This window comes from Alosa sapidissima, chromosome 8 (genome assembly GCF_018492685.1).
Source record: "Alosa sapidissima isolate fAloSap1 chromosome 8, fAloSap1.pri, whole genome shotgun sequence".
Classification (NCBI taxonomy): Eukaryota; Metazoa; Chordata; class Actinopteri; order Clupeiformes; family Clupeidae; genus Alosa; species Alosa sapidissima.
In genome coordinates this window covers 10,111,382-10,119,646 of record NC_055964.1, presented here as the reverse complement: position 1 = coordinate 10,119,646, position 8,265 = coordinate 10,111,382, and the positions used below count along the sequence as shown (strand labels likewise).

At 43.2% G+C, this 8,265-nt stretch overlaps 1 protein-coding gene across 2 annotated transcripts in view; it reads left to right on the top strand.

Annotated features, from left to right (window-relative positions):
* The first annotated feature begins 264 nt into the window (after positions 1-264).
* The window catches only part of LOC121715367 (tight junction protein ZO-2-like), an 87,517-nt gene continuing 79,516 nt past the window's right edge, over positions 265-8,265 (top strand). The window contains exon 1 of one of the 2 annotated variants that reach the window (XM_042101015.1): positions 265-409. The gene's annotated coding sequence lies outside the window, so the exon portion shown is untranslated. The remainder of the gene's footprint in view (positions 410-8,265) is intronic. The other variant, XM_042101016.1, reaches the window with a different exon arrangement.

Genomic DNA, 8,265 nt, shown 5'->3' with positions numbered 1-8,265 from the left:
AACCAATGTAGAAATGACGCTCAGATCTTTCAGCGCTCAATGAAGCTAGCCTTGTGAATTAACCGCGTCACGACGGCCCTTATTTGAACAGATGCAATTTAAAAAAAACAGGAGCAAACGAATTTTAGAGGCGATGGCGATGATACGTCTGCAGAATGATTTCCCAGCGTGCGAATAGTCTTATTACGCACGGCCTTGTCTGGAAGGACACGTTTTTCTGTTCAAGCCTTCCGGTCCATATAAGGACATTACAGATCCTACGTTTACAGACTAGCCAGAATGTCAGGACACTCCCATTTACACCTGTTGGTGTTTTCGAAAGGTAACATTTTGACACTGTAAGTCATGTCTGTCCATGGTTTTGTGCCAAGCGCTTTGGTCTGAAGAAAAGAGGAGTCGTATTTAAAAGGTAGGCTAAGTTTATTTTGTTGTAAATCCACTTTCAACGTACACCTGCTACAAAAAGAAAAGTGTGTGCTTTCTTTCTTTCACTTCCTTGTTGCGAGATATCCTGTCTTTGCAGTAATACGCAGGCTACTGCTATTTGAGCCTATACAGTTATTACATAGAACCGCTAAGAAAACTTAGAGTAGCCTAGGCTACACAGAAGCGTGCTATTCATGGGTCAGAGATCAGCTGAAGTAGGAGGAAGCAGTCCTGAACTTTCCTTCATTCCTATGCCCCCTCAGTCAGCAAAGGTTCCTTCTGACTGTGCCAGGGGAGTAAAGGATCCACCCATAGTTTCATCCGCGCAGTAGCACTGTCGCTACAGTGCCAAATCTAGCAGTCTGCCTGTGACTGATGGTGATCGAATGCCTCATGCAAGGTTGATATGGATACAGCTTTTGCAGAATTGGGCCGCTTGGTTGTCGGATGCGAGCGGAATGGATGGCATGCAGTTCTAGTATGTGAAAAATTACCAGCTAGTGACTGGGTGTGTGGAGGTTAGGTTATGCCTCATCCCAAGGTTGTTCACAAAATCCTTACTGTCAACATATTGATCCTGTTCCCTGATAAAGGTAAACAAGCAAAGCACAGCTATTTCAAAAAAGGGAGATGGAGCCTCCTTTCTGTTTCCCCTCCAAGGTAAAAGCCAGCACAGTCTACCGATTGAAGGCAGAGTCACTGTCAAAGATGAGAAATTAATCCTTCCAGTTTCTGGCAAGTGCAGTAATTTGTCTCAATTTTCCACTGGCCTTTTGCCATTGCTGAACCTACTGCCACCCTGTAAAATTAGATTCCTCTCCACTTAACATGGAGATCATATCCTCCTTTCTGCACAATTGTGATTTCTCCCCCTTTTCTGCTTTTATCACCTCACATATTTCAACTACTGGAAAGTGAGAAAAATATACTGGCTTTGAGAGATATGTAAATTCCCCAAAAGAGTTGACTATTTGGGTAATAATTCTGATCTCTCCCCTAAAACATTCTGAAAGTAATGTTCTGTGAGTTAGATGCTTTTGAATGTATTTTAAATGTCATTGATTTATATAATATTAAGTAATGGCATTTTATGAACTGCAAGAGACTGCAAACTTATATTTTATTAATTAGGGTGATCTGTTCTGCCCTTGTAAGGACAGTGGGACACAGAGGCATCTAACATCCATTTATCTAGGGAATAATGTTTTCATAATTGTTTCATGGGGATTGGTGTTTTTAATAATTGTTCCATGGGTATTAGTGTTTTTCTTTTGTTATCTTTGTTTTGTGATGTGCGTCAGCCACAACATTTTATAGTTAAACAGATTTGCAACTGAAATAAAAAATACATTGCTTTATGCCAGGAAGATAAAAGCTGGACATTTGAAGACTTTGAAGTTGAGACATCTGTCAAACCACAAAATTATTTTTAGCACGCTAATGTTCCCTGATACTGTTCAACATGCCAAACTCACGGTATCTATTTAAAATTCCTTAGCAACCTCCTGGATACATCAAACCAATAACAGACATGTAGGCAGCAGCATTCTTCATTTTTTTTTTTGCCAGGCTGGAATACTATTGCAAACCGAGCTTTGATATGAAACAAATGGTCACAGCTGTAAAAACACATTTGGTGAAATTATATGAAGTACATTTTGGAGCCTAAACCTGAACTCACACTGCAAAGCACTGGAAAAACCCACTTGACAGATCGTTCAAATTTACATGATATGAATGACATTGTGTTGCCCTCATTTGGACATAAAACTCGTGCCTCTGCAGAAACGATGATGTAGCCTAATGATGTTGGCCATAAGCTATAACCAAACAAATAAACAAGCAAGCAAACAAGCTTAACGTATGGCCTCATACACTTTTCATGAGTCGCAATAATAATCCACACCACAAGCAAATCACTGCATTCTCCAGTGCATGGCGGAGCCCATGCCTAATGTGCTCTCTCACCCTGAGGTGGTTCCGTTGACTTCCTTTAAATAAGCCCGGGGTCAGGGGTCAGCCTTGGGCAGCCTTGGGCAGCCTTGGTTTATGAAAGCTGAAGGTGAGGCCTGCCCTGTGTAATGAAAATGTTTGTATGAGCTTCAGCTTGCACCTCAAGGCCAGTGAGCAATAAGAGTGTGGATGAGGGCGGACAAGGCTTTGCTGGGCTGTGCTGTGCAGTCCATGCATACCTCAGTCTGTCTGAATGGGACGGTGTGACTTGACTCACAGCAGATCCCTAGTAGGACACACACACGCACACACACACACACACACTGAGAGGGAGTTTTCCCATGAACCGGAAGAGCTGTCAGAGAGGTCAACAATGTGACACTTTTATATACTTTTGTACTCATTTGTATACAATACTTTGTAAAACCAGTCACGGTCACTACAAGTAGGTGCGTGCATGAGCTCAGCCTGGGCAGAGAGAAAAACATCGGTCAGGAGAAAGAGGATAAGCTCACAGACAGCATTTAGGATGATAAGCAGAGAGAATGAAACAGAGTTAAATGGTATTACCACTGGTGGGGCAGGAGGGTGAGATAATACTGAGCAAAGCATCCTCACCGCAGAGAGATTAGGTGTTGCAGGAAGGGTAGTCCTACAAGAGATCAGTTTGACCCTGGCTGCATTAATCAAGGGGGCTTTGTGTGCGTGTGTTATGTGCATAGTTACCAGCGGCGGTTGGAAACCCAAACAGAGGGGAGAATGAGGCAGAGCGGGTGGAGTGTCTATGATGTTGCAAGCTAATAGTGATGCATTGAGCAATTCCACAGGTTTGACATTACACCTCAGTTACAAGTTGCTACACGAGGTTGGCCTCGCAAGGAGATAAATGAAGGCCACCACACTCATGCATGTGACCACAAGAACGCACATTCACACACACACACACGCACACGCACACACACACACGCACACGCACACGCACACACGCACGCACGCACGCACGCACACAAAGAGATGCATGCACTTATATGCAGTGAAGTATCAGCTTCTATCTGACAAAGTGGCAAACATGCTGGGGGCACCAAGAATAAATAGTGAGGTGCAGTTGATTAAAAACCTCTCTGGTCTAAGTATTGATGGCTCAGAGACATCTCCCACATGACAAAAGGACCATGGCTACTGATTTATTAATGTAGTCATTTAAGAAAAGAGATAGATATTGGAGACCTGGGATAGGGCAATACTAGGGAGAAGGGTGGGGGTTGCAACTTTCGTATCAAAGCCTGGAGTGAAGCAAAGGCAGCGATATCAAATTGTTTTCATTATCGATCCGTGAAACTACACAGAGTCATTTGTGCCGTGTGGTCAAACGGCGGAGTGCCATTTGAGCGTGTGCTGTTCACGTGAATGCATGTTGTTTGTCTGAATGTACAGCAATTGGGCCGTTTAAGTGGATACTTAATCAAAGCTTCAAGTCTCCTCCAGTTTAATTGGTTCATTATGCTGATTTGCCGCCCCCCCCCCCCCCCCCCCCCCAGGTTGTGTCCATCTCACGGAAGCCTTTCCCCGAGGCATGATGAAGGTGAAGCTGGGAAACTCGGGTCATAGCATTTGCCTTAATCACACTGCCTGGACCTCAGGACTAAAGTACCTCAAAAAGCTCTGGATTTACATTATTGGAAAGATTTAGCACTCACCATTTTGACTGATTTGGACATTGTTCTCTGTTTACTGTCAGAATGATTTTCCCCCACCAGTTCTTTTGGACTCATGCGAGTGAAGTGTGTTTATAAACATTCATTACACAGCAAGTGTTCATGTGCTTAATTCCTGATTATTATGAAGCCATGTCGGATCACAGTTGGTCGCTTTTCCATTAACACATTAAGCATAGATAAATTGCTATTTTGAAATGGCGTAGCATGCATCTAGTGATTTTGTTAAACCATTTAATTAAGAGATCAGTCATATTTTGGAACAACAATCACAGCTGACCCATTTCATTTTAAACTCAAATTTACTTCTCAGCGGCTGTTATGTAAATATGAATGCGGGGAGCACTGCTGTGCTTCCAAAACATTTTAACAGGGTCAGCGCCCACCTTTTGGCTTTGCTGACCAATGCCCCAAGACATAATGAGAGGGTTCAGCAGAATGGATTGTCTAGAGATAATAAGATAGCCTGTTTCACCCTCATCATCATCATCATCATCATCATCATCATCCTTAATGCCCAAAGCAGGTTGTCTAACAATAGATAGTGATTAGTAATGAGGATAAAGATGCATCGTTACCCCTGATAAAGCAATCTCTCCGCTCTGCCAGTTTCAGTAGCAGGTCCCTTTGTATTGTTATCACGGTCTGTTGTACAGTGTGTAATGTAATACAGTCACCCATTAACTGATATTTTGAAGAGATTATATGTATACACAAGTATTGTTTCTCCAGAGATAGGCTTTAAAAATATTCATTACTCATGTATTACTATATATGCATTACTATTATACATATTAAGTGAGATGTTTGATAATTAATGTAGAACAAAAAGCTTGTTAGCATGTTTTATGTCAAAAATGTTGAATCCTGAAAAGGGAGGGGTTTGTAATGTATTTATTTTATAGTAAATGAGGGGACAAGTACCGCCATGATTATTATCCACATTATGGAGCTCTTTATGCAGCCGTGGATGTATGTAATTTATGCCCTCTATAATGAGGTGTCATCAGTTTGAGTCAAGGATTAAGCTGTTAACAGCCCTTAAAGGGAACTCTGTCATCTTACAGGTCCAATGTTGGATTGCCTCCAGTGGTGCGGCCACTGAATTATATATTTCTCAGACAATGTAGATAAATTGCTGTTGTCTGTCATTGCAGATTCTCTTGGTGCCACCATTTGAGTCCATTGGCATTGTTTGAAGGTCTCTGCCTTCTGCAACTTAACGATGTTAATGTATGCACTGTTTAATTCCGTGCTGGCTATTTATATGTGTAATCGTTGGAACTGAATGCAAATAAGCAACAGTATTGGGCACATGTTCCAAAATGACTTTTCCTTTTAAGTGACCCAGTTAAGAATTAAATCCAGCCAAATTGGAATTCAGAATGAGCTCATAGATCTCCTTTAAACCTTGGCAGAATGTACAAGTAATGGTTCCTGTAACTAAAAGCAGACAAGAATACATGTTAAAAAGATTCTTAGTTGAAGGATGTTGAAGGGTGTTGCTGCTTTGTTTAAGGAAAGGCACGTCTCAAGCTCCTCGGCATATGCTTGTTGATGTGACCTTGCATACATCAATCAATCCAGGTCCTACCCTCAGCCTTTTGCATGTGATTTAGCCTTGCGATCGATTAGAATAATCTGAGAATTGGTCTTTGTGGCCAAGAATGAGAGAGAGGGGGGGGGGGGGGGAGGGGAGAGAGAGAGAGAAAGAATCCAAAAGAATATGGAGAGTCTTTCAGATGCCTTTGTGGTGGAGTTCTATGATGGACATTGAGAAACTGGATTTTGTATTTTGTGTTCTTGACTTTTGAAATATCAAAACAGACATCACAAATAATTATGTGTAATTATGTGGCATACCTTTCCTTATCATTAACGCCTTTGTTTTTCACATTTCATGTTGTTACCTTTGCAACTGATATTACTGCTTTAAAATGATAGTGGATAGTGTATGTTTGTGAATGCTTTTGTATTTTTTTTTGTGGTTAGACTTGTAGGTGTGGATGTATGGGTTGAAACTGATCTTCTTTGTCTGAATTAAAGGATAAAACATATTACAAGAATCCGTGTGTTGGCTTGCATTTCAGCACGACATAGTGGTTTGTTGTATAGCAGAGAAAAGACTTGAGCTTAGGAGGGAATTACAATGTCATTTGGTGCAGATAGGGACATGATAGGATTCCTGCGTGGCCTAATTCAGCCCTGAAGTATTCCTGCCTCTGTCCTGGCTTTATGTAACTAAAAACAGCAGATTGCATGGGATCAAATGCCCGATTTCTGTTAGTGTGGCATGTGTGTCTGACACATTGTTGTGGACGCCACTGTTTGAATCTAACATCATATTTGTCCTAATGATTGTCCTGTGCAAGACAATTAGTATTTACCACATCACTGTCATCATTGCCCTTGATTCATGTATACCAATCTTTGGAACTCATTGGAAGTGTTTGGATTACCATTAGTTTTGGTTATTTTAGGTTATTTGAATTGAAGTAATGAGCCTACTATAGCTTTTCAATGCATTACTCAGGTTTAAGGTTGTATGGGGGGGAAATGCATTTTGATTTGATTCACTTTTTTAAAAATATTTTTTGGGCTTTTCTGCCTTTAATCTGACAGGATAGTGGAGAATGACAGGAAGTGAGTACAGGTGCCCCGGCCAGTTGCGCCACGGCCGAGGCCTGATTTGATTCACTTTTGATTTGACTCCATGACTGAGGAAGTTGTTCTCGTCCTGCTGAGGCACAGCCACTGGTCTCTTCTGACCGTAACTCTAGTACCACGTGCAATCCCAGCAGCTGACCCATCAGGTGAGTGGCCGCGTCCGCATCCGCCAGAGCTGCGATGCCGCCATGTAGCTCACCAGTGCACAGGTGTGCCAGCATCACAATGGGACGTGTATTTTTAGACCCATTCACTCTTGGAACCTCCCCTCAGCTCACCCACGCCGTCACTGTTTGATGGCGAAATCCTGGCCTTCTCATGGCCCACAACCCTTGTAATCATAATCCATTCGTGCAAGCTGCCGTCGAATAATTTCAGCCGCGCAGCCCTGCGCTGGCTTTGTGCCTCCAACCCTGCTGTTCTGACAACTGATTATTCAGTCTTGTGGGTTTTTTTCTTTCTGTACTTACGATGGGATGTGCGGTGGGGGAGAGAGAGAGATAGCTGAATTTTTGTTGTTGTTGTTGTTGGTTTGTCCCCCTGTGCTGCACAGGCCACAGGTTGGGACACGGGACAGGAGTGAAGTATGTTTCGACCCACCTGTGATTTATCGGGGCTGTGGCGAAGGCTGTTCTTTTGAAGGGGTGAGGGGGAGAGGCTCTCTCCCGGGGTCGCTCCTAATGCACAGAGGACTAAGCTGTAGTTAAGGATTACAGAAAATTGAAGAGACTCTTCACATGATCTGCCCCGGGCTTAGTAACATAATTATCCCTCTCGAGCATTTTCATTAGTGTAATGTTTAAAGGTCTTTTTCTGAATTATGTAACGGTGATGCCCGACGCAAATCTCAAAATGAAATTTCCCATCTGATTTAGTTTTGTTTCTTTAAGCAAGAAGTGTTTGTGCGGAGTGTGCAGAAGCTGTTGGATGCTGCTCGTGGCGTCCACTCTTTGGTGGGCTTTGTTTTTGCTGTCGAGGCGCACGCCCATGGCCCCGGCGGAGGGCACCTAGAGGGGGGCAGTTGTTGAGGCCCACCCCGACCCCCTTAGCCAGCTGTGGAGTAGAGTTAGGGGCCGCCGGGAAAGGGCGAGGGTGAGCCGAGCTCAAGATGAAGTACAAGAAGTTCATCCCTGTCATGCAGGCAGCCATTGGCATTGCCCCGCTCAACAAACGGGAACTACTGCCACCACCAAGGAGGCTCTGGAAAACACCCGAGTAAGTGTGCATATGACTGTTTGTTTGTTTGTGTGTGTGTGTGTGTGTGTGTGTGTGTGAGAGAGATAGATAGAGAGAGAGAGAGAGAAAGATGGGGAGAGAGAGAGCAGTAGTAGTAATAATAGTAGAAGTAGAGAGAAAGAGTGTGTGTGTGTGTCTGTATGAGAGAGAGAGAGAGAGAGAGAGAGAGAGAGAGAGAGAGAGTAGCCTAGTAGTAGAGAGATGTGTGTGTGTGTGTGTGTCTGTGTGTGTGTGTGTGTGTGTGTGTGTGAGAGAGAGAGAGAGAGAG